Raw genomic sequence first — 27,610 nt, forward strand, 5'->3', positions numbered from 1 at the left:
TAGGGTGAATCGGGTTTGTTGGGGTTGCTGGGGCAGCAGGGCTCGAAGGGCCGGAAGGATGTAACCGTGTTTTATTGCTAAATTAAAATAGGAACAGGTGTCCTGTTGAATGTATCTAACAGGTTCTATCACAGCCTGGCACAATATATGAATGTGCAGGAATGTAAGAAGCTGTAAGGCGTAGCAAACACTGCCCAATACATAACAGACACATCTCTCCCCACTATCATCAGTATCCACAGGAGACACTGCCTCAAGAAGGCAACAGCTAGCATTAAAAACTCACACCCTCTGGCCCATGCCTCGTTCTTGCATCTAGCATCAGACAGGACATAAAGAATTCTTCAGCTCCTGGCCACCAGGTTCTAGAACTGATTTATCCCTGCAACTATTCAGTTCTTGAATCAACCAGCAAAACCCAAATCATTACAGTTTAATAAAACTATGATCACTCTGCACTAAAATGGATTTTGCTATGTTCTAATTGTGTTTCCATGTAAAAATGGACTATAAAGTATGTTTTTGTTGTTAATGTTGCATATCTGATGCTTTCTGCCTATAATGCTGCTGTAAGTATGTTTTTCATTAAACTTGTGTGTGTATGTGCTTGTGCTTATGACAATAAATATGACTTTATTTATCTGAGCTAATATTCTTTCAGGATATAATTGAGACTTTTTAGCTAGACATTACACAAAGCAAGAGTTCAGTTGTGTCAATGCATGACTTTCATGTGGAGACATTTCCATTCTCACCCTGGGCTGGTATGGAAACACCAATGCCCAGGAACGGAAACACTTACAGAAAGTGGTGAATACAGTGTAGTCCATCACATGGAAAACTATCGTTACCACTGAGCATATTTATAAGGAGCACTGTCCAGGACATCTTTAGGAAGCGGTATCTCAGAAAGGCAGCATCCATTATTAAGGACCTCCAGCACCCAGGGCATGCCCTTTTCTCACTGTTACCATCAGGTAGTGGGTACAGAAACCTGAAGGCACACACTCAGCGATTCAGGAACAGCTTCTTCCCCTCTGCCATCCGATTCCTAAATGAACTTTGAAGCTTTGGACACTAATTCACTATTTTAATATACAGTATTTCCGCTTTTGCACATTTTTAAATAACCTATTCAATATATGTAATTGATTTACTTGTTTATTTATTATGTTTTATTTTATTATTTTGTTCTCTCTCTCTGCTAATTATATATTGCATTGAACTGCTGCTGTTAAGTTAACAAATTTCACGTCACATGCCGGTGATAATAAACCTGATTCTGATTCTGCCCGATGAAAGCAGCAATCAACATTAAGGACCCCCACCATTCAAGCCAAGCTCTCTTCTTTCTACTACCATCTGGAAGGAAGTACAGGAGCCTTAAGTCCCACACCACCAGGTTCAGGAACAATTATTACCCTAAAACCATCAAGCTCCTGAACCAGTGTGAATAACTTCACTCTACTCAACTTTGAACTGATTGCACAACCTGCAGACTTATTTTCAAGGATTCTAGAGCTCACGTTCTCAGCATTTTTCTTCCTTATCAGGAGACCACAATCAGTGTAGATCAGTAATTACATCTCCTCCTCGCTGACAATCAACACAGGTACACCTCAAGGATCTGAGCTTAGCCCACTGCTCTACTCTCTCTACACTCATGACTGTGTGGCTATGCACAGCTCAATTGTCATCTATAAATTTGCAGATGGCATCATTGTTGTTGGCAAAATCTTAGATGACGATGAGAAGGTGTACATGAGTCAGATAGATCAGCTGGTTGAGGGGTGACACAACACAACCTCATACTAAACATCTGCAGACCAAGGGATTGTTTGTGGACATCAGGAAGGGGGAAGTCAGGAGGACACAAACCAATTCTGATTGAGGGATCAGCAATGGAAAGAGTGAGCAGATTCAGGTTCCTGGCATCAACATCTCAGGGGCTCGAGCCTGAGCCCAACGCATTAATACAATCACAAGGAAGGCATGCTAGAGGCTATATTTCATTTGGAGTTTGAGGAGATCTGTTATGTCACCAAAGACTTCAGCAACTTTCTAATGATGTACCGAGGAGAGCATTCTGACTGGTTGCATCACTACCTGGTATGGAGGCTCCGAAGCACAGGATTGAAAGAGGCAGCAGATGGTTGTAGTGTCAGTGAGCTCCAGCAAAGGCACAAGCCTCCATACCATCGAGGACATCATCAAGAAGTAGTGCCTCAAGAGGGCATCCATCATTAAATACCTTCACTATCTGGGATAAGCCCTCTTCTCATTACCACCGTCATGGAGAAGGTACAGGAGTTTGAAGACCCACCCTCAACATTTTAGCAACAGCCTCTTCTTTCACCTCTGCCCTCAGAATTCTGAGTGGTCCATTAACCCATGAGTACTACCTCACAATTCTGTCATCATTATTCTAAACACTAGTGCCCCACAAGTTTGCAACTTCAGACCCTACTCTACTCCCTGTGCACTCATGACTGCATGAGCAGATTCTCCACCAATAAGTTGGCAGATGATACCACTGCAGTGGGCCACATCTCAAGTAACGATGAGTCGAACTGCTGGAAGGAAATAGAGAGCTTAGTTAAATGGTGTCATGACAACTTTTCGGTGATGTCAACAAAAGAGCTGGTTAATGACTTCATAAAGGGGGCAGTGCACATGCTCCTGTCTGCATCAATGGTGTTGAGTTTGAGAGCTTCAAGATCCTGGCTATGAACATTATCGCTAGCCTGTCCTGGCCCGACCATGTAGATGTCACGTCCAAGAGAGCTCACCAATGCCTCTACTTCCTCAGGTGGCAAAAGAAATTTGGCATATCCCCATTGACTCTTACCAATTTTTATTGATCCACCATAAAAAGCGTTCTGTATTGATGCATCAGGCATGGTGTGGCAACTGCTACACAGCTCAGTACATCCCAGGAACCAGCCTCCCCACGTCAGAAAAAACCTGATTCTATATCTGATAAAGAGAACAAGCCATGTTCAGTACTGAAGTTCTGGTCTCACCTAAAGCTTCAGTAGAGTTTTATTAAAAGTTCTCCATACTTATGTTTCATCTTGTTAAAACAAAGCACATTCTATTTGCCTTCCTAACGTGCCTGCAATATTAACCTTCTGTTTCATATACTTAAGGCACCAGCATTCTGTAATCTTTATTGTATCAATATATCCCTTACTCAGTCTACCCAACACAGTGAATCATCTCACAATACATTATAGTACACTGTTCATTTGGTCCTCTCTCCTGATTTCCACACTCCCTGTCCCACTCTCCAGAATCGGGTTTGGTGTGGGGATTCCCAGAATGATATCATATTCACCTTTGCTTCTCTAACTATTGCACATCTGATATCAGAATCCGAAGCAGTTTTATTGTCACTGACATATGTTGTGCAGTTTGTTGTTTTGTGGTAGCAGTCTAGTGCAAAGACATAAAAGTAACCTCAACCATTAGGCTCTTAAACCAGAGGGGATAACTATTAAACTTCACTTGCCACATCACTGAACTGTTTCCACAACCTATGGACTCTTTCAAGGACTTCTCATCTCATGTCCTAGATATTTATTGCCTGTATATTTATTATATTTTTTCTTAGCTCAAGCTGGTACAACCTGAGGTACAGGCATAGCCAAGCACATTCATTTCTCAATTACTAGGAACTTTCAGACTATTCTAGTTGTGTTTAGTATTGCAGCTTTCTGGGGATTTACATAGATATTACTGTGTAGCCTTAATTGTTTAATGCTACTGTGTAGTGACTTTGGGATGACACCAGTTGTAAATATTATTATTGGGACAATGTATGCCCTGCTCATGTCATTGTCCTGATTATTAATTCCCTATCTTGCTCCTAATTTCCTTTCATTATGCCACAGTTCCAACCATTAATTTCCCAATTGCTTCTAATTTGCTTTGATGACGGCACACCTAGTTTCCATCAAGAACTTCAGTGTAAGAACCCTGGCATCACAACCACTAGTTGCCAGTTCATTGGTCTTCTTCATGTGAGATAATTATGTTTCCTGACCGCTTAGAACCGTTTGTTCTAAGTTTAGCTCCAGTTTCAGGGGTTACCTATGAGACTCCATCTCTCTGAGTCAAGGCTCTGTGTCAAGTCTCTGAGTCAAAAGCTCCATGTCAAGGTTCCATATCAGGGCTCCGTGTCAAAATCCCTCCTGCTTGCTGTTCGGCGTTTACACCCGTGTAAGCATCCAAACAATCTCCGTGCCTGTGTCCTGCACTTGGGTTCGCTTCCTTCACTCCTTGCAAAAGGATGATCTGGCCAATATGCACCCAGCGGACACGAAGACCCTGCAACAAGCCCTCGCCAGCCAGGGCTCCCTACTGGGTCTGCACGATCAACGTCTCAGGGATGTAGTGGACAATCTCCGTTCCCTGTCCGCTAACATAATGAAGATCGGTGACCAGGTGGACCGTGTATCCACTAATCTTACCCCCTCCTCTGCTGGAACTCGGTCAAACCAGTTCAGACAGTCTGTAGTGGCAACCCCCTACGTCAAGAGAGCCAAACGTACCTGAACCTGAACACTACGCTGGGGATTTGGCAAGTGCTGGGCCTTCCTTCAGCACTGCTCCTTGGTGTTCAATCAGCAGTCATCCACATACTCCACGGACAAGCCGAAGATAGCTTATATTATGGGGTTGTTGCGAGGAAGTGCCTTAGCGTGGGCCACAGCTGTTTGGGATAATCAACCAGATATCTGCTCTTCTTTCCCCATCTTTATCGTAGCCCTTCGTAGCCCTTCTTAAACTCCCTACAGCTCATGAAACAGCCGACCTTCTCGTCCAGCAAGTCTTCTGCCTTCACCAGATTCCCTCTAACATTATTTTTGACCAGGGCCCCCAATTCATCTCTCAAGTCTGGAGATCTTTCTGTCAAGCCCTTGGAGCCTCAGTAAGTCTGTTGTTCAGCTTCCATCCGCAGACTAACGGTCAATCAGAACAAGTAAACTAGGATTTGGAAGCAGCACTGTGCTGCATAACCGCCAACAACCCGTCATCCTGGAGCACCCATCTTGTTTGGGTCAAGCATGCCCACAACTGTCTGGTCAGCACCGCCATTGGAATGTCTCCCGTTGAATGCTCCCTCGGTTACCAACCTCCTCATGAAGAGGACATTGCCGTGCCTTCTGTTTAGACCCATGGCCGCTGGTGCCGCAAGGTCTGGAAAGACACACGTGCGGCCCTGCTCTGTTCAGCCGACCACAACCGGAGGATTGCCAATCGCCATCGGATTCCTGCTCCTGATTATTGACCTGGGCAGAAGGTTTGGCTTTCTTCTAAAGACATCCCCTTCAAGAATGAACCCAAGAAACTCGCCCCTCGCTATCTGGGACCATTTGAGATTGAGAGTATGATCAACCCCTCGGTGGTCAGACTCAAACTGCCCGGATCCATGTACATCCATCCTACATTCCACGTCTCCCAATTGAAGCTGGTATCTGTCAACCCTTTGTGCCCCCCTGCCGAACCCCTTCCACCCACCCGGATCATTGACGACCACCCAGCATATACCGTCCGCCGATTACTGTATGTGCGCCACTGAGGCAGAGGCCTCCAATTCCTGGTCGATTGGGAGGGATATGGCCTGGAGGAACATTCCTGGATTCTCTGCTCCTTCATCCTGGTCCCTTCCCTCATCCGTGATTTCCATCAGGACAATCTGGACAAGCCTGGGGGATCGCCCGGAGGGTCCCGTTGAAGTGGGGTGCTGTCATGGTCTCGATCGTTAATTCCCTATCTTGCTCCTAATTTCCTTTGATTGTGCAACGGTTCCAACCGTTAATTTCCCAATTGCTTCTAATTTGCTTTGATAACAGCACACCTAGTTTCCATCAAGAACTGCAGTGTAAGAAACCTGGCGTCACAACCACTTGTCGGCAGTTCGTTAGTGTCATAAGGGGACGTGAGACTGGAGCCAAATGCAGGATGCAGGCACTGAAGTACTAGGGGCAGGACGGGACAAGCTAAAGGATAGGACAAGGTGTGGAGACCGTGGCATTCATGGAGATCTTGGAGTTCAGAGATGATCTGGGAGCTCAGAGAGGATCTTGGGGTCCAAGGTGGTCTCGAGGCTTGGCTAGAGGCAGGGGTCTTGAGGCTGGAGTCTTGAGGCTTGGGGTAGGAAGGGTGCTCAGTCCAGGGCGACTTCAAGACTCACTGTGGCCGGAAGACTCGGGGGGGCTACGGAGCAGCCCAGTCCATAACTCACTCACAGAACTCGTTGTTAACTATGGTACTCCAAGCCAGGATGACCCCCCCCCCAACTATACTCAATCTCAGAGCCCCTTATATTCACAGCCAACCGATAGGCATCAGGTGCACCTCCTTGAGCCCAACTGAGCTAAGATCATCCTCAGGTGTGAATATTTGAGTTCAAGGTGAAATGAGGGGCGGTCAAAGGACCCGGAGTCCAGAGTTTGTGGACCGGATCAAGAACCGGAATGCGGACTTCAGACCCGACCATAACAGTTAGTCTTGTTCCTGTAAGATAGCTACGTTTCCCAACCACTTAGAACCATTTGTTCTAAGTTTAGGTTTCAAGGTTTACCTATGAGACTCCGTCTCTCTGAGCCAAGGCTCCGTGTCAAGGCTCCGTATCAGGGCTTTGTGTCGAGATCCCTCCTGTTTGCTGTTTGGCATTTATGCCTGTGTAAAACATCTAAACTCAATCTCCATGCCTGTATCCTACACTTGGGTTCACTTCCTTCACTCCTTGCAACAGTTCATGTTCCATAGTCTTTCAATTTCCTCTTTTAACTCAGCATATTTCCGTGTTTTAACTTACTGATTTCTGTGTGTTATGTGTGTTTGGAATGGCTATATCTATTAAATTAGCTGTTCTTGCTAGTTTATCCTGTAATATTATATCCAGATTGTTATTATAGATTGTCCTAGCTGTAATAATGGATTGGTCAAAATATAATTTGTAGGACTCTGAAAAATTGATGTTTTAAAATTAATAAAATAATAATAATAAAATTAATAAAATTACCTCAGGTTTTACCAGCTCGAGCAGAGAAATAATATAATAATAATAATAATAATAATAAGAGGAAATTCAAAGACCTTGGAACATGAACAAGGGATACATTGTCCCAATGGTAATATCTACAACTAGTATAATCTCAAAGGCACTACACAATAGTATTAAACAATTAGAGGTACACAATAATATCTATATAAATCTTCAGTAAACCACAATACCAAACGCCACTAGAATAGTCCGAAAGTTCCTAGCAATTGAGAAATGAGAGAGCTTGGCTATGCCCATACCTCAGGTTTTACCAGCATGAGCTGAGAAAAAAAGTAATTAATAATAAGAATGACTGATAATAAATAATAAATATTACAGGTAAGTTGTTACAGATAAGAGAATCCGTAATAACCATCAGGTATAATAATACAGGATAAACAAGTAAAAACAATTTATTTAATAGCTATAAGTCGACTGTACTTCCTTAGAAGGTTGGCGTCATTCAATGTCTGCAGTGAGATGCTGAAGATGTTCTATAGGTCAGTTGTGGAGAGCGCCCTCTTCTTTGTGGTGGCGTGTTGGGGAGGCAGCATTAAGAAGAGGGACGCCTCACGTCTTAATAAGCTGGTAAGAAAGGCGGGCTCTGTCATGGGCAAAGTACTGGAGAGTATAACATCGGTAGCTGAGCGAAGGGCGCTGAGTAGGCTATGGTCAATTATGGAAAACTCTGAACATCCTCTACATAGCACCATCCAGAGACAGAGAAGCAGTTTCAGCTACAGGTTGCTATCGATGCAATGCTCCTCAGACAGGATGAAGAGGTCAATACTCCCCAATGCCATTAGGCTTTACAATTCAACCGCCAGGAGTAAGATATGTTAAAGTGCCGGGGTTGATTGTATTTAATGTATTTAAGTAAACTACTTAAGAACTTTTTAAAAGCTATTATTAATGCTTTTTGAGAGAGTGATTTAGATGCATATCATATTTTTACTGAGTTAAGTATTATATGTCATTAGTTTTGCTACAACAAGTGTATGGGACATTGGAAAAAATGTTGAATTTCCCCATGGGGATGAATAAAGTATCTATCTATCTATCTATCTATCTATCTATCTATCTATCTATCTAACCATTCAAAACACACATAACACACAGAAATCAATAAGTGAAAAATACTGGAAATATGCTGAGTTAAAAGAGGAAATTGAAAGACTATGGAACATGAACAAGGTATACATTGTGCCAATAGTAATATCTATAACTGATGCCATCCCAAAGGCACTACACAGTAGCATTGAACAATTAGGACTACACAGTAATATCTAGAAAGCCACAATACAAAATACCACTAGAATAGTCCAAAAGTTCTTAGCAATTGACAAATGAGGGTGCTTGGCTATCCTCGTACCTCAGGCTTTACCAGCTTGAGCCGAGAAAAAAATAAACATTTTTTTATTTATTTTTGCATTTGTACAGTTTGTTGTCTTTTGCGCATTGGTTGTTTGTCTGTCCTGTTGGGTGTGATCTTTCATGGACCCTATTGTGTTTAGTGTATTTACTGTGATTGCCTGCAAGAAAATGAATCTCAGGTTTGTATAGGTGACATACATGTACTTTGATAATAAATTTACTTTGAACTCTGAGATTTGGAGTTACAAAACTAAATAAATATTGTACAAAACCTCATCTTGCAAATTGTAAAATCAGGTAATACAGCACAAAGGTCTCAGGCATATGGATTACTGTAGTCTTACTGTATAACAGGAATGTTTTCTGTCTCTTCTACCATGAAAGTAGAGACAAAATATTTGTTCAAAGTCTCTGCTATTTCCTTTTTTCCCATTATTAATTCTCCAGACTCATCATCTATGTTGACATTGGCTACTGTTTCTCAATTTTATCTACTTGTGGGAGCTAGTACTGTGCCTCTTTTTATACTTCTGGAATAGTTATGAAAGAAGGAGGTCATTAATCTCACCAGGTCCATACTAACTTCAAGCAGAAAGACCCTATATGAACATAAATCTCTACAGCATAGTCCAGGAGCTTCAGCCCATGATGTTGCACTGACCTTTTAACCTTCTCTAAGATTATTCTAACCCTTCCCTCCTAAATAGCCCACCGAATTTCTGTCATCCATAGGCCTACCTAGGAGTTTCTTAAATGTCCCTAATATACTGTATCTCCCACTACCTCCATCCCTGGCAAGGCGTTCCACAGATTCACCACTCTTACTATAAAATACTTACCTCTGACATCCCCCTATTAGGGTGAATTCTGGAGATACGGCACATAGTGAATGTTTACTTCACCAGTAGCCAACCTTCAGACTTGAACATGGATTGTAGATTGAATTTAAAATGCAGCCCTGAACAAACACTTCCCTGGAGCTGCAGATTGGAGTTGATTGCAAACCACACAATGCTGATATTCATTCACTTTGGGTGCCTGGAGTGTGGGTGAGAAGGAGAAGGTGTTTGAAAACAATATGTAATTCAAAGGAGACATTGTAGGTACATTGTAACTATAGAATTATCCTGCTGTTAATTTTGATCTTTAGTATATAAAAAATGTCAGGAGACCTCTTTCTCCAAGAGAGTCTCATTTTGTTGAAAAAAAACATTCCTGTATCCACTAGCTTCAGTGTCCCTCCAGTGACTTTGATCACGTTACAACACCCTCTATATTTTCTTCCAATCACCTTAAAATTATGCCCCTCATATTAGTCATTTCTGCCCTGGGGAAAAGTCTCTGGCTGTCCACTTAATTGATGCCTCTTATCATTTTGTACAGCACTATCAAGTCACCTCTTATTCTCCTTTGCCCCAAAGAGAAAAGCCCTAGCTCACTCACCATATCCACATAAGACATGTTCTCCAATCTGGGCAATATCCTGGTAAATTTCCTCGCACCCACTCTAAAGCTTCCTCATCAGCCTAACCAGAGTTTTATAGGGCAGAGATATTCCCTTGTTGCTCTTGAACTCAATCTCGGACTAATGAAGGCCAGTGCACCATATGCTTTCTTAACAACCCTATCAACTTGTGCTACAACCTTGAGGGATCTATGGATGTGGACACCAAGATCCTTCTGTTCCTTCACACTGCTAAGAATCTTGCCTTTGTCCCTGTATTCTGCCTTCAATTTCAAACTTCCTAAGTGAATCTCCTTACACTTTCCTGGATTGAACTCTAGCTCCCACTTCTCAGTCCAGTTCTACATCTTGTCAATGTCCCTCGTGACCTACGACAACCCTCTACATTATCCACAACCTTCATCTTGTTTGAAAACTTACTAACTCATCCTCATCTAAGTCATTTATAAAAATGATGTGCACTGCCTTTATTCTATATTACAGCACGTTGTGGTATTGGGGGTATAATTCATGATGCAAAAGTTGTAGAGACTATGTAACCTATAACATGCTGTTTCATTACTCTGTGTACTTCAAGTGAATTTTCTTCACCAGCACGGAGTCAGAGAGGGTTTCCTGTGGGAATGTGCACGCATACCATAGCTACCATTTTAACCTCTCAGAGAACCCAAGCCTACTAAGGCAGTACTTCTTCACTGAACACAGAAGATAGAACAGTTCAGCACAAGAACAGGACCTTCAGGCCAGAATGTTGTGTTAAGCTAATTAAACAGGTCTGGCAGCATCTATAGGAAGGAACAATCAATCAACATTTTGGGCTGAAACCTTCCTTCAGGTCCTTTCCATAGATGCTGCCTCACCTGCACTTCGTTTGTGTTCTGGATTTCCAGCATTTGCAGAATCTTCTCTGTTTCTGTTAAACTTATTAAGCTGATGATATCTACTCCCTTCCACAGGCATTTGGTCATGGTCATGTTCCTTTCTAAGAGTGTCTCACATGCCTCTGTCATATCTGCCTCCACACACCCACCACTCTCTGTGTAAAAAGCTTTCCCTGTGCATCTCTTTGAACTTTGCCCCTCTCTCCTCGAAAGGATGTACTCTAGTATTAGCTATTTTCACCCTGGTAAATAGATACCAGCTGTGAACTCCGTCTATCCCCTCATGATTTTAAAAACCTGGTTTCCTATCAGCCTCTGCCACTACAGGCAAAACAACCATAAGCTCTGCTTATGGCAAACACTATCTAATCTAGGCAGCATCTTGTTAAACCTCCTCTGCACTGTATTCACACCTCTCATTCTACATTAGGCATGACATCTAAAACTTTGACAAACTTCAATAGATGTTGCCGTGGAAAGTACATTGACTGGCTATGTGACAGCCTGGTATGGAAACATCAATGCCCTTCAATGGAAAATCCTACAAAAAGCAGTGGATATGGCCCAGTCCATCACAGGTAAAGCCCTCCCCACTATTGTGCACATCTACATGGTGTAGTCATTCAGATCATAGAAACATAGAAAGCCTACAGTACAATACAGGCCCTTCGGCCCACAAAGTTGTGCCGAACATGTCCCTACCTTCGAAATTTCTAGATTTCCCAATAACCCTCTATTTTTCTAAGCTCCATGTACCTATCCAAAAGTCTCTTAAAAGACCCTATCGCATCTACCTCCACCACGTTTGCCAGCAGCCCATTCCACACAGTCACCACTCTCTGAGTAAAAAACTTACCCCTGACATCACCTCTGTACCTACTCCCCAGCACCTTAAACCTGCGTCCTCTTGTGGCAACCATTTCAGCCTCTGAGTATCCACATGATCAATGACTCTCATCATCTTATACACATCTATCAGGTCACCTCTCATCCTCCATCACTCCAAGGAGAAAAGGCCGAGTTCACTCAACTTGTTTTCATAAGACATGCTCCCCAATCCAGGCAACATCCTTGTAAATCTCCTCTGCACCCTTTCCACATCCTTCCTGTAGTGAGACCAGACTGAGCACAGTACTCAAAGTGGGTTCTGACCAGGGTCCTATATAGCTGCAACATTACCTTTCAGCTCCTAAATTCAATTCCACGATTAATGAAGGCTGATTCACCGTACACCTTCTTAACCACAGAGTCAAACTGCGCAACTGCTTTAAGCATCCTATGGACTCAGACCCCAAGATCCATCTGATCCTCCACACTGCCAAGAGTCTTACCATTAATACTATATTTTATATATAGGCATCCGCTAGTCTCGTGAGACCATGGATTTGCGCCTTGGAAGGTTTCCAGGGCGCAGGCCTGGGCAGGGTTGTATGGGAGACTGGCAGTTGCCCAACCTGCAAGCCTTCCCCTCTCCATGCCGCCGATGTTGTCCAAGGGAAGGGCACTAGGACACAAGCAGCTTGGCACAGGTGTCGATCGCAGAGCAATGTGTTGTTAAGTGCCTTGTTCAAGGACACACACGTAGCCTCAGCTGAGGCTCGAACCAGTGACCTTCAGATCATTAAACCAATGCCTTATCCACTAGGCCATGCACCAACACAATACCATATTCTGCTATCATAATTGACCCACTAAAATGAGCCACCTCACACTTACCTGTGTTGAACTCCATCACTTCTCAGCCCAGTTTTGCATCCTATCAATGTCCTGCTGTAACCTCTGACAGCTCTTCACATTATCCACAACACCTCCAACCTTTGTGTCATCAGCAAACTTGCTAACCCATCCCTCCACTTCCTCATCCAGGTCATTTATAAAAATCACGAAGAGTAAGGGTCCCAGAACAGATCCCTGAGGCACCCAAGTGATGACCGACCTACATGCAGAATATGACCCATCTACAACCACTCTTTGCCTTCTGTGGGCAAGCCAGTTCTGGATCCATAAAGCAATGTCCCCTTGGATCCCATGCCTCCTTACTTTCTCAATAAGCCTTGCATGGGGTACCTTATCAATGCCTTGCTGAAATCCATATACACTACATCTACTGCTCTTCCTTCATCAATGTTTTTAGGAACATCCTCAAAAATTTCAATCAGGCTCATAAGGCTCATGAGATCTGAGGAACGTTGAAGATCAGGAATGATCTTTGGAATGTGAAAGGAAATGGCGGAAACCCATATGGTCACACAAAGAGCATGCACACCGCTTACAAACAGCAGACGGAATTAAATGCAGGTTGCTGGTGCTGTAAGAGTATTATGCTAACTGCTACGCTACTGGTCCACCAAATTGTCCAGTGTTAATGGCTCCTGGTGTGTAGACAAGGGGTAAACGCTGCGGGAAGTTGATGAGATTGTGGGGAAGAATAAAACGGAATCCAGTGGCAGGATTATGGTCTGGGTGCCCGATGGCCAGTGTAGACCTAAAGGGCTGAGAAACCTCTTTCCGTGCAATTCTTCCACATAAAAGTCTGAATATTGGTTCAGATCAGGTTTTAATTCTCACCACAGTCTGAAAGAAGTTTGTTCATTCTCCCCGTGGGTTTCTTCCAGGTGCCCTGGTTTCCTCCCAATTCCAAAGACCTATGCTTAGGGTGAGAGAGCTGTGGCATGCTATGTTGGTGCTGGAAGTGTGAGAACACTTGTGGGCTGTTTGGCACAGTCGTCGCCGATTTGATTTGTTACAAATGATGCATTTCACTGTCATGTTTCAATGTACATGGGAGAAATAAAGCTCATCTTTATCTTTTATTTTCAGTTTGGTTGACTTGAAGAAAAACCCAGAGAAACAAAAATTAACTTTGTGGCATATTGAGGATAAGACGTGAAAGAGTAGAACCTATTAAGTGTGGCAGTGGGAAAGTGTGTATGGAACCAGAGGTACTTAATGAATACTTTGCTTCAGTATTCACTATGGAAAGGGATCTTGGTGATTGTAGTGCAGACTTGCAGCAGACAGAAAAGCTTGAGCATGTAGATATTAAGTAAGAGGATGTGCTGGAGCTTTTGGAAAGCATCAAGTTGGATAAGTCGCCGGGACCGGATGGAATGTACCCTAGGCTACTGTGGGAGGCAAGGGAGGAGATTGCTGAGCCTCTGGCGATGACCTTTGCATCATCAATGGGGACGGGAGAGGTTCCGGAGGATTGGAAGGTTGCAGATGCTGTTCCTTTATTCAAGAAAGGGAGTAGAGATAGACCAGGAAATTATAGACCAGTGAGTCTTAACTCAATGGTTGGTAAGTTGATGGAGAAGATCCTGAGAGGCAGGATTTATGAACATTTGGAGAGGTGTAATATGATTAGAAATAGTCAGCATGGCTTTGTCAAAGGCAGGTTGTGCCTTACGAGCCTGATTGAAATTTTTGAGGATGTGACTAAAAACACTGATGAAAGAAGAGCAGTAGATGTAGTATATATGGATTTCAGCAAGACATTTGATAAGGTACCCCATGCAAAGCTTCTTGAGAAAGTAAGGAGGCATGGGATCCAAGGGGACATTGATTTGTGGATCCAGTACTGGCTTGCTCACAGAAGGCAGAGAGTGGTTGTAGATGGGGTTGGTGGAGGTCGGTCACCAGTGGAGTGCCTCAGGGATCTGTTCTGGGACCCTTACTCTTCGTGATTTTTATAAATGACCTGGATGAGGAAGTGGAGTGATGGGTTAGTAAGCTTGCTGATGACACTAAGGTTGGAGGTGTTGTGGATAGTGTTGCAGGCTGTCAGCAGTTACAGCGGGACATTGATTGGATACAAAACTGGGCTGAGAAGTGGCAGATGGAGTTCAACCCAGATAAGTGTGAAGTGGTTCATTTTGGTAGGTCAAATATGATGGCAGAATACAGTATTAATGGTAAGACTCTTGGCAGTGTGGAGCATCAGAGGGATCTTGGGGTCTGAGTCCAAGACTGCTACGCAAGTTGACTCTGTGGTTAAGAAAGCATATAGTGCATTGGCCTTCATCAATTATGGGATTGAGTTTAAGAGCCGAGAAGTAATGTTGCAGCTGTATAGGACCCTGTTCAGATGCCACTTGGAGTACTGTGCTCAGTTCTGGTCGCCTCACTACAGGAAGGATGTGGAAACCATAGAAAGGGTGCAGAGGAGATTTACAAGGATGTTGCCTGGATTGGGGAGCATGCCTTATGAAAACAAGTTGAGTGAACTCGGCCTTTTCTCCTTGGAGCAATGGAGGATGAGAGGTGACCTGATAGAGGTATATAAGATGATGAGAGGCATTGATCGTGTGGATAGTCAGAGGTTTTTCCCAGGGCTGAAATGATTGCCACAAGAGGACACAGGTTTAAGGTGCTGTGGAGTAGGTACAGAGGAGATGTCAGGGGTAAGTTTTTTACTCTGAGAGTGGTGAGTGCGTGGAATGGGCTGCCGGCAACAGTGGTGGAGGCAGATATGATAGGGTCTTTTAAGAGACTTTTAGATAGTTACATGAAGCTTAGAAAAATGGAATGCTACAGGTAAGCCTAGTAATTTCCAGGGTAGGGACATGTTTGGCACAACATTGTGGGCCGAAGGGCCTGTATTGTGCTGTAGGTTTTCTATGTTTCTATATCAATCAAAGTCGGCATTGCAGAATCCTAGTCACTGGCTTATCATGGGGAAACTGGAAAGCACTATTGGAAAGTGGTTTCAAAACTAGCCAACACTAATGGAAAGCAAGAGATACCCCAGTTCCATTGTCCATAAAACAGCGCGGCATTCTAAATTTCACCTAATGACTGATTTCCATTCCAAGTTCGTTATGTTAGCACGCAGTGTTGTCAATTTCAATCAGTTTAAGGTGCAGAAAGAAATTATATATGCGCCCCTCATTCCAACAGATTGATAGTGTACAGATGGTTTTAAAGTGTTCCTGGTGTACTAACAGTGTGAATGTTTTACACTGGGAATTGGGAACATGGATAGTCTGTAGGCAGTCACCACAAATAGATTTCCAGGAAGTACTCCTCCAGGCCTGCTCTGAAAACAAGAGAACAATTAACTTTACAGCCTCCACCTTCCCCCCACCCCTCTCCTCCTTTATCTGTAAGGGGCTGTCGTCTTTCCTGACAGCCACATCAACTTCAGGAACAATTTTACAGAATGGAAAGAATTCAACAAGGAAGCCTGTTAAAATCCATCAGGAGCAAAGCCAGATAGCTGTGGTATTGATTAAATGTGAAGTTAATAGACATTGCAGTGAAATGTATTTGAAACATTCAATAGTCACTTCAGTTCCAATGTGAGCACAGGCGTGCGTGTGCAGACACACACACACACACACACACACACACACACACACACACACACACACACACACACACACACACACACACACACACACACACACACACACACACACACACACACACACACACACACACACACACACACCACCCCCGGGTTACCAAAAGGCTCCATTCCCGAGAACTGTCTGTAAGCCAATTTCTCTAAAAGTCAGAAACATCTGTCTTTGCTAGTAACCCATTTATCGTTCTACACACATGCTCTAATTCTTTCACTTCTCTGAATAATCACCCTGACACTACACACAGCTAATGGATCCAATCACTAACCAATAAACATTTGATCATTGTTATTCCAGGTAACTCTGAGTTGCAGGAGGATTAGGTATCAAGAAAATTGTCCAAACCCCTCTTAGCACATCGGATCCCGCATTATAAACGTATATTTGTTCCTACAACTTTTTTCTCTCTCTCTCATGTTAGCCCAGTTGTATCACCAATGATAAAGTGACCCACCATCGTTAGTTAACAACTGAGGATACCGTTAATCACGGTGTTGTATTAAGTCTCGAGTGAAAGGAACACCAAACATTATCAATGTATATCTTCAGTCACACAACGTGAAGAGGCAATAAGATTTGGATATGACGTTCCACCTCCACTGGGTTGTCGCATTGTCCTCCTTTGTCACACCCTCTCCAGTTTGAACCCATGCCTTGGAGCGCATTCTTCACGTGTTTCCCAGATGTGAAATGCTCAGGGAAGTAGCTATCAGGAAGAGGGATTGGATTGGATGAATAGGTATCAAAGGAGAAAGATGGTGTAGCTGATATTCATGGGGTGGTAGGATAAAGCGTGCTCACTGCAGTCAGCCCTGATGAAGGGTCTCGGCCTGAGATAGCGATTGTTTATTTACCGCCATAGATGCTGCCTGGCCCGCTGTGGTCGTCCAGCATTTTGTACGTGTCGCTCAAGATTTCCAGCATCTACAGAATCTCCTGTGTCTATCACTGCAGGAGTGAAAGGCCCAACTCTACGGTCCATATCATGACCAGAACCTGGTCATGGCTGCTGTGGATTTCCACAATGCAATGCGGCAGATAAAATGCCCTGCAGATGAAGACAGCGGCTGTTTATGGGCCCTGTACTGGAGAGGCTGAGGTAACGAAGGGGTGTCAGCCCAAATCTTTTTGCTCACAGTAGTGAGTGATCAGGAATAAACACTGGCAAAATCTGTTGGGTTTTTTTTGCATTTTGTATTGATTTATTTCCCACACAATATTCAATAAGAACAAACGTTATTCCTTTTCTCAATGTTTCTGGAGTGATTTATCAATTTGCGCAATCGGGTTGGTTGTAACTTGGAACTCGACTGAATGAGTTTGAACGAAATGCTTCAAGGAGGGATGGGAGAATTTGTGTAAAATGGTATTTCTGTTGGTTAGGACTTCCCAACCAGAGGAGCCTTTGTACCATGGATACAAGTTACCAGAAATGGCCGGTCAGTGAGATTTTTACCTCTTCCAGTAAAAGTACTCCTGCACCAAATACTCAGCAGATCAGCCAACACCGATGAAGAGGGGAGAAAAGGACATTTCATGTCAACGTCTCCTCCAAAGTGTTTAGTCAAAACATTCAGTGAAGAAAATGGGGGAAGCATTGGTAGAAGGAAAAGAACCCCAATCAAAATCGGTTATTATCACTGACATGATAGATGTTGTGAAATTTATTGTTTTGTGGCAGCAGTACAGTGCAATACATAAAATAGACCATAAATGATAAATAATAAATAAATAAAACTACATAAAGTACTGCAAAAAGGAGAGTAACAATAATGAGGTAGTGTTTGATAGATTCGTGGTCTGTTCAGAAATGTGATTGCAGAGGGAACAAGCTGTTCCCAGAACCTTGAGTGTGTCTTCAGGCTCCCTGATTACAGAAATGAGAAGAGGTCATGTACTGGGTGGTGGAGGTCATGAATGATGGATGCCGCTTAGTGAGTCATTACCTTTTGAAGATTACCTTGATGCAGGGGGGAGAGGGGAGTGCCCCTGATGGAGCTGGATGAGTTTACAACCTTCTGTTAAGAGGCTCTATTGTATTTACCTCCACTAGCAACCTGACAGTGCATTCCAGGTGTCCTCCACTCTGTAAGAAAACTTGCTCTTAAATGACTTGAGTTTCTGGGGAAAATTAAGAAGGTGCAGGATAGATGTATTCCAAAAATGAAGAAATACTCAAATAGCAAAATAGTACAACCGTGGCTGACAAGGGAAGTCAAAGCTAATGTAAAAGCAAATGAGATGGCATCCAACACAGCAAAAATTAGTGGGAAGAGAGTGGATTGGGAAACTTTTAAAAACCTACAGAGAGCAACTAAAAGAATGATTAGGAGGGAAAAGATGAAATTTGAAAGCAAGCTAGCAAACAATATCAAAGTGGATAGAAAGAGCTTTTTCAAGTATGTAAAAATGAGAGACAGATGAGAGTGGAATGAGTGGAATGAGATGCTAGAAAATGAGGTGGGAGAAAATATAATGGGGGACAAGAAGATGGCAAATGAACTAACTGAGTATTTTGCATTAGTCTTCACCGTGGAATACACTGGCAGTGCGCCAGATGTTAAAGGGTGCAAGGGAAGAGAAGTGAGTGCAGTTACTATTACAAGGGAGAAGGGGCTCAAAAAGCTGAAGGACATAAAGGTACATAAGTCACCTGGGCCAGATGAACTGCACACTAGATTTCTGAAAGAGGTGGTGTTGGAGATTGTGGAGGCATGAGCAAAGATCTTTCAAAGATCATTGAACTGTAGCATAATTGCAAATGTCGCTCCACCCTTTAAGAAAGGAGGAAGGCAGCAGAAGAGAAATTGTAGATCAGTTAGCCTGACCTCAGTGGTTGGGAAGATGTTGGAGTCAATTGTTACGATGAGGTTACAGTGTACTTGGAGTCACAGGACAAGTCAGCATGGTTTCCTTAAAGGAAAACCTTACCTGACAAACTTTTTGATATTCTTTGAGAAGATTACAATTAGGATAGATAAAAGGGGTGTAGTGGATGTCGTATATTTGGAGTTTCAGAAGGCCTTTGACAAGGTGCCCCACATGAGGCTTCTTATCAAGTTAAGAGCCCATGGTATTACAGGAAAGTTACTAACATGGTTAGAGCATTGACTGATTGGAAGGAGGCAGTGAGTGGGAATAAAAGGATCATTTTCTGGTTGGCTGCCAGTGACTAGTGGTGTTCCACAGGGGTCGGTGTTGGGACCGCTTTTTTATGCTATATATCAGTGATTTAGATGATGAAATAGATGGCTTAGTTGCCAAATTTGCACATAATATGAAGATTGGTGGAGTGACAGGTAGTGTTGAGGAAACAGGTAGGATTCAGAAGGACTTAGACAGATTAGGAGAATGGGCAACAGAGTGGCAAATGAAAAACAATGTTGGAAAAGGCATAGTCATGCATTTTAGTAGTAGAAATAAATGTGCAGACTATTTTTTAAATGGGGAGAAAATCCAAAAACCTGAGATGCAAAGTTACTTGGGAGTCCTTGTGTAGAACACCCTAAATGTTAACTTACAGGAGAGTCAGTGGTGAGGAAAGCAAATGCCATGTCAGCATTCATTTCAAGAGGTCTGGAATACAAGAGCAAGGATGTGATGGTGAGGCTTTATAAGGCACTGGTGAGGCTCACCTAGAGTATTTTGAATAGTTTCGGGCTCTTCATCTGAGAAAAGATGTGCTGGCATTGGAGAGGGTTCAACAGAAGTTCACAAGGATGATTTCGGGAAAGAAAGGGTTATCATATGAGGAACATTTCATAGTTCTGGGTCTGTGCTCTTAGAATTTAGAAGGATGAAGGAAAATCTCATTAAAAACTTTTGAAAGTTGAAAGTCCTGGACAGAGTGGATGTGGAAAGAATGTTTCCCATGGTGGGGGAGTATAGGACAAGAGGGAACAGCCTCAGGATAGAAGGCCATCCATTTAAAACAGAGATATGGAGAAATTTCTTTAGCCAAAGTGTGGTGAATCTGTGAAATTTATTGCCACAGGAAGCTGTGGAGGCTAGGTCATTGGGTGTATTTAAGGCAGAGCTTGATAGGTTCTTGTTTGGACACGGCATCAATGTTATGGAGAGAAGACTGGGAGTGGGGCTGAGGAAAGGAAAGAGGATCAGCCATGCTGGAATGGTGGAGCAGACTCGATGGGTCAAATAGCTTAATTCTGCTCCTATGTCTTCTGGTCTTATGGTCTTAACATCTCTGTTAAACATTCACCTTCTCACGTTAAATGCATGTCCTCTACAGTCAGATATTTTGACCCTGGGAAAAAGACACTGCCTGATACTCCATCTATCCCTCTCGTGGTCTTACAAATTTCTATCAGAACTCCCCTCAACCTCCGCCATTCTAGGGAAAACAACACAAGCTTGTCAACACTTCATTGTGCACTAGCATGGATAGACGATTGGCTTACTGGCAAAAGGAAAAGAGTGGGAATAAATGGCTTTTATTTTTTGGTTGGCTGCCAGTGACTCGTGGTGTTCTGCAGCAGCTAGTGTCGGGAAGCTTCTTACTTCTTTACCGCATTATATGTCAGTGATCTTGATGATGGAATTGATGGCTTCATGGCCAAGTTTGTGGATGGGTAGAGGGGCAGGTAGTGTTGAGGAAGCAGTGAGTTTGCAGAAGGACTTAGATTAAGAGAATGGGCAAATAAGTGGCAGATGCAATACTGCATGGGGAAGTGTATGGTCATACACTTTCATAGAACGAATAAAAGTGTAGATTATTATCTAAACAGGAGCAAATTCAGAAATCAGAGTGCAAAGGGACTTGGGAGTCCTCGTGCAGCATTTCCTAAAGGTAAACTTGCAGGTTGAGTCAGTGGTGAGGAAGGCAAATACAATGTTAGCATTCATTTTGAGAGGACTGGGATATAAAAGCAACGTTGTAATGCTGAGACTTAATAAAGCTTTGGTCAGACCGTACTTGGAGTATTGTGAGCAGTTTTGTGCTCCTTATCTCAGAAAAGATGTACTGCCATTGGGGAGGGTCCAAAGGAGGTTCACAAGAATGAAATGCTTAACTATAAGGTGCATTTGATGGCTCTGGGCCTGTACTCACCGGAGTCTGGAAGAATGAGGGGTTCTCATTGAAACCTTTAGAATATTGAAAGGCCTAGATGGAGTGGATGAGGTTAGGATGCTTCCTGTACTGGGGGAGTCCAGGACTAGAGGGCACAGGCACAGAATAGAGGGATGTCCATTTAGAACAGAGATGAGGAGGAATTTCTTTAGCCAGAGGGCAGTGAATATGTGGGATTCATTGCCACAGATGGCTGTGGAGGCCAAATCAGTGGATATGTTTAAAGCAGAGACTGATAAGTGGTTGTCAATGGTTATTGGGATAAGGCGGCAGAATGGCTTTGAGTGGGATAATAAATCAGCCATGATGGAATGGTAGAGCAGACTTGATGGGCCAAATGGTCTAATTCTGTCCCTGAGTCTTACGGTCTTGTGAAATTAATCTCAAAGTATCATATAGTAATGTGATGCATTTAGATAATACATTTACCCTGACCTTTGTACTTTAAAGTCTGTCCGCCACTTGCAACACCAGCAGCATTCACGGAGTACTGCAACTAACAGACAACGCACATCTTGGAGTTTTCATTCCCGCTATCCAATGTTTTCTGTTTGAAGCCCAAGCTGTCTCTTCAGGTTCAACTCTTGATTGGGTATCATCTACATAAATTGTCTAATTGTTGAGATATGCACACAAACTGTTGAAATAGGTTCCAGCATTCCTTTTGATAGCTTCACATTAGAGCTGTGCTTGTCATGCAGAGATGCCTGCTTGGGTTTATCAGAAAATATTATCTGAATAGATCTCTCAAACACCTCTCTCCACACCTCAGCAGCAACAACATTACTTCTCGGCTGCTCCTTCCTTCTGTACAAGACATAAATGTACAGTTTGACGCAAAACATGACTTTCTGCTGGATTTTAGAATGTGGAATCTGACAGCCGACCAGTCCAAGACTAAACAATGGTAAATAAATGTTAAAATATTCTCATTAATCAAATGTCATACAAATACATACAATAGTCATAATATTACAACTTTAAATATGTATTAAACATTTGTAAACAGTGGAACATGCTGTTGCTTTAGGGGACAGTGCTCTATGCACGTAATCTAACTGCCTAATAGATGGAAGTTTCAGCCTGTGTTGGGTGACAACGCTATCTGAAGTACCCGATGACTGCGTGAAATCATTCCCAAATGTCTAGTATTGCCTTTGAAAAGAGAACCAAAACTCTTCAGTGGATTCATGGATTAAAACACTGCCTGAGGCGCTCATGGGGCAGCGAATCCGGGATAAACGGTGATTTGACATGCTTACCCATCTCAGCAGAGGCAACAGCAGCAATAACAAGCTTGTCTCACCAATGCTGTGCAGGGAAAGGAAAAATAAACCAGGTTTCACTTCTGAAACCGGTCTGAAGAGATATGGGAAAAATTGGGACTCGGGCATACCACATCTCAGGACAGTAAGTCATTCTCACCAGTCATACAATCATACATAGAGCATTGAAGCAGACTCCCTGGCCCAACACATCCACTCCAACTGTGTTGCCCAGTGAGCTACCCACAGTCCCACCTGCCCCTATTTGGTCAATTGACTTCAAAACCTCTCCTGCTCTTGTTGTTTACCCTTTGCTGACTCAGGCTCTCAAGTCCAGGCAGCTTCATCGTAAATATTGTTGACACTCTTTCTAGCTTAATAACATCTTTCCTGTAATAGGGTGGACAGAACTGTACACAATACAAGTGTGGCCTCTCTCACATCTTACGTGACAGCAATGTGATTTCAGCCCAGCTCCTTGCATTCAGCATACCAAGTTTTGTTGTGAGAAGAACAATAAATAGCAGACTGGCTTCAGCATTCAGTAAAGTAGCCAGTGCGTCCACCAGTGTCACGCTAAGTAAACAAAAGAGATTCTGCAGATGTTGGAAATCCGGAACAACACACACTAACTGCTGGAAGAACTCAGCAAGTCAGGCAACATCTAAAGAAAGGAATGAGCAATGGATGGTTCGAGCTGAAACCCTTGGTCTGGAAAGGAAAGGGGAAAACCAGAATAGGAAAGTGGGGGAGAGGAAGGAATTCAAGCTAGAAGGTGATAGGTGAAACCAGGTGAGGGGGAAGTAGGTGTGTGCAGGAGTAAGGAGAAGAAGTGAGAAACTTGATGACTTACGGAGCATTTCTTGAGCTCTGGGCATCACTGGCAAGGACAGAATCTACCACTGATCCCCAGTTACACCTGAGAAAATGAGGGTGAGCTATCTTCTTGAACTGCTGCAATGAGAGAGATATACTGGAGGCAGTGCAGTAGAAGTTCACCAGTCTGATCCCAGAGATGAAGGAGTTAGCTGCTGAGGAGAGATTGAGTCACCAGGGACTACACTCACTGGAATTCAGAAAAATGTGAGAGGAACGTAGAATCATATAAAATTATGAAAGGGATAGGTAAGATAGAGGCAAGATAGTGGTTTCCATAAGAGTTGCCTCAAGGTTTGGGGGAATGGATTTAAGATGGAGATAAGGAGAAACTCTTTTTCCAGAGAGTAGTGAATCTGTGGAATTCTCTGCCTGGGGAAGCAGTAGAGGTGACCTCATTAAAGATATGTAAGACTAAGTGAGCTAGGTTTCTGCATAACAGGGGAACAGAGATTTACGGGGAAAAGGTCAGTCAGTGGAGTTGAGTCTCCAGCCAGAGCAGCCATTTATTTTTATTTGGAGATACAGCGTGGAATAGGTCCTTCCAGCCTTTCCATCCGTGCTGCCCCAGCAACCTCTGACTAAACCTCAATTTAATCCGAACCCCAACCTACAGATGGGACAATTTTCAATGACTAATCCACCTAGCCAGTATGTCTTTGGACTGTGGGAGGAAACTGAAGAACCTGAAGAAACCCCATGCATTCCACAGGGAGGACACACAGAGATGGTCTTATCAAGTGGAGGAGCTAGCTCAGTGGGCCAGGTGGCCTTCTCTTGCTCCTATTTCTTGTTATCCTTTGTTCTGCTGGTGAAGCTATTCCTGCTGTGCTGTTGGACAGGGAGTTGTGGGATTTAAAAATGTCCCTGCTGGCCTTCACCAATTTTTATCACTGCGCCATAGAAAGCATCCTATCCAGATGTATCACAGTTTCGTATGACAACCGTTCAGTTTGAGACCTCAAGAACTACAGAGGTTTGTGGACACAGCTCAGCACATCACAGGGTCCAGCTTCCCCTCCATAGACTCTGCCTATCCCTCTCGCTGCCTCAGTAAAGTAGACAATATAATACAAGACACCTCCAGCCCACACCTGCTCTCTTCTCCCCCATCCCATCGGACAGAAGTTACAAAAGCCTGAAAGCACATAACACTAGGCTCAAGAACAGTTTTTATCCTGCTGTTATAAGATTTTTGAATACGATAAGATGGACACCTGACCTCACAATCTACCTCATCATGCCCTTGCACCTTATTGTCTGCCTGCACTGCACTTTCTCTGTTACAGTAACACTTTATTCTCTCTTGGCTTTACCTTGTACTCCTTCAATGCACTGATGTGATGAAATGACCTAGGTGGAAGGCACTGTGACTCGGTATAAATGACCAGTTTAATGTACCAAATTAACTCATTCTTGATTAGCGCCTTGTAGATGATGGAAAAGCTCTGGGATGTCAGGAGGTGAATTGTTAGCTTCAGTAAAACAATGCAAGTTCAGGGCGAACATATTGCAATCAGAGTGAAAGACAAAGACAGCACATCCAAGGAACTCTGCCAAGGGGTATTGTGGAAGGTTCAAGGGATGTAGGAAGCATACTGCAGGTATGGAGAGCTGGAAACAGCAGAGGCCTTCAGGAACATAGAAATGGTAGGAGGCACTTTCAAAAGAAGATTAAGGAAACTCACATTTCAGGAGTATGTTAAGGAAAAGACTGAGGCCCATTAGAGACCAAAGGAGACATCTGTACACGGAGCCAGAGAATGAATTAGCTGTATTCATTAAGGTGGAAGGCATTGTTGGATGGAGAAATTCTAGAACATGTTATCACTAAAAAGGAGGAATGAGATGTTTTGAACGCAAAATTCTGCAGATGCTGGAAATCTAAAGCAACACACACAAAATGCTGGAGGAATTTAGCAGGTCAGGCAGCATCTATGGAAAGGAATAAATAGTTGACATTTTGAGCCGAGACCCTTCTCCAGGACCTTTAGGACTCCTCTTTAGATATTTTGGCGTGATTTAAGGTGAGTAAATCCCCAGGTGTATAAAGCTCTGCTGTAAAGACAAGGGAGGAGATGCTGGGGACCTGACCAAGATATTTCAGTTAGCTCTGGGTAATAAATGGTGGCTTTGCCATTGATTCACCAGATTGTCTGGAACAAAGGGCTGTTAATTAGATAGGCTGGACTCATTCCCACTGAGATGTAGGAAGTCAAGGTGTGACCTTATAGAAGTTTATGAAATTTTTGGGTATAGATATAAAACTGTTATTCAGAATCTTTTTCTCCCCTCCACTCCAAGGGAAGAACTAGAAGGCATGGGTTTAAGGTGAGAAGAAAATTTTCTAAAGGAGGTCCAAGGAGTACATTTTTCATACTGAAGATGGTGAATATCTGGAATGCACTGCCAGAGGAGATGGTGGAGGCAGATATAATTACAATAATTAAAAGGTATTTGAATTGGGCTATGAAAGGTCTGGATAGATGGGCCCAATGGGGGAAACAGGATTAGTGTAGATAGACATAATGGTTGGCATGGAGAAGGTAAAATGAAAGGGTCTTTTCCATTCTATTGACTCCCTAAGTCATTAAGACATCTATTTCTCTCTCCGTCGATAATTCTCTGATTTTCTAAAAAAAAAATTGCTCCCAGTACTTGTCCTGTGTAACTATCTATCTATCTCAGTCGCCAGCATTCTGACCTGCGACATTGCAGTATGAAATTGGTCAAACATTTGCCAACAGTGCAGCCACTCTGGGCTCATGATCAGGATGTTACGTGGACAATCTGTTGCATTCTGAACAGATTTTACTTGCAACACATTCCGTTTAAGAGTGAAAGCAAGATGAACTCTTGGCTGGAAGTAAAAATAACAACCATTTGTTTATTCACTCGATCTACCCTACCAAACAAAATGGAAGTGTGTGTTTTGCAGGCAGCCGCCCAGCATGGGCTAGCTCTGAATTTTCCTTTGTATCTGCCTGCTTTAAAACTGTGTTCTCTTATTCTGAGTGAATCTCACCAACGGGACACACAACCTAATGACAAGGAAGCTTTGGTCCCTTGTTGCTGCATTCCTGGAATTATTTTTCCAATTGCCGAGCTGTCATTCTTCCTTTGCAAGTGTCCCTGATTTGCTGCCATAAACCTACTTCTACTTGCCGAAGAGTTTTCTCTCAGATTCAGAGACAGGACACATAAATCATCAGTAGTACGGCATGTGCTGAAAGGTCCCACACAGCCTTCTGCATTGAATGACTTCCCAATGTACAATAGACCATTCTGCAGAGAGCACTGCTGTGGAACAGATTAGGAATGGCTGGCGAGTGTTCTGCATGCTCTCAGCTGGGACAGAATGACACAGGATGAGTCCAGTGACAAACTTCAATAGATGCATAGTGGACAGTACCCGAACTGGTTGCATTATGGCCTGGCATGGAAGTACCAATGCCTAGGAACAGAAAATGATAGATTACAGCCCAGTCCATCACAGGCAAAACCCTCCCACCATTGAGCACATCTGCAAGGAAAGCTGCAACAAGAAAGCTCAGGACCTCCACCATCCAGGCCATGCTCTCTGCTCACCACTACCATCGGGAGGAAGGTACAGGAGCCTTAGGTCAGACACCACCAGTTTCAGGAACAGTAACTGCCCTACAACCATCGGGATTTAGAACCAGCGTGGAAAACTTCACTCAGCTTAATTCTGAACTTATTCCACAACCTACACACTCAGCAGATCAGGCCTTTTAGACTCACTTTCAAAAACTCTTTACAACACGTACTCTCAGCATTATTTTTATTTGCACAGTTTGTCTTCTTTTGCGCATTGGTTGTTTGTCAGTCTTTGCCCATATGGTAAACCAGGTATATCTGTCTGGACACGCCCCTCTGCTGACTGCTCCTGTGGCTCCTCCCACAGACCCCTGGATAAAGGTGATTGTGTCTCTGCTCCTCCCACAGTCATCCAGCATGGACGTGCTCCATTTTACTGCTAATAAAAGCCTTTCATTATTTACTCTCCTTCCAGACGTTTGGAGTTATTGATAGTGCATCAGCCCGTTTATGTGGTTTTTTGTAACATTATATTGTGCTTATTTTTACCTGTAAATTCCTGCAAGAAAATGAATCATGGTAACTTTCATGTACTTTGATAATAAACATACTTTGAACTTCAAACTTTGAATCCTGCCAACTCAAGCAAACAGATTTCCATCTCTTCAGGGTGACGCTGAAC

This window comes from Hemitrygon akajei, chromosome 10 (genome assembly GCF_048418815.1).
Source record: "Hemitrygon akajei chromosome 10, sHemAka1.3, whole genome shotgun sequence".
NCBI classification, from domain to species: domain Eukaryota; kingdom Metazoa; phylum Chordata; class Chondrichthyes; order Myliobatiformes; family Dasyatidae; genus Hemitrygon; species Hemitrygon akajei.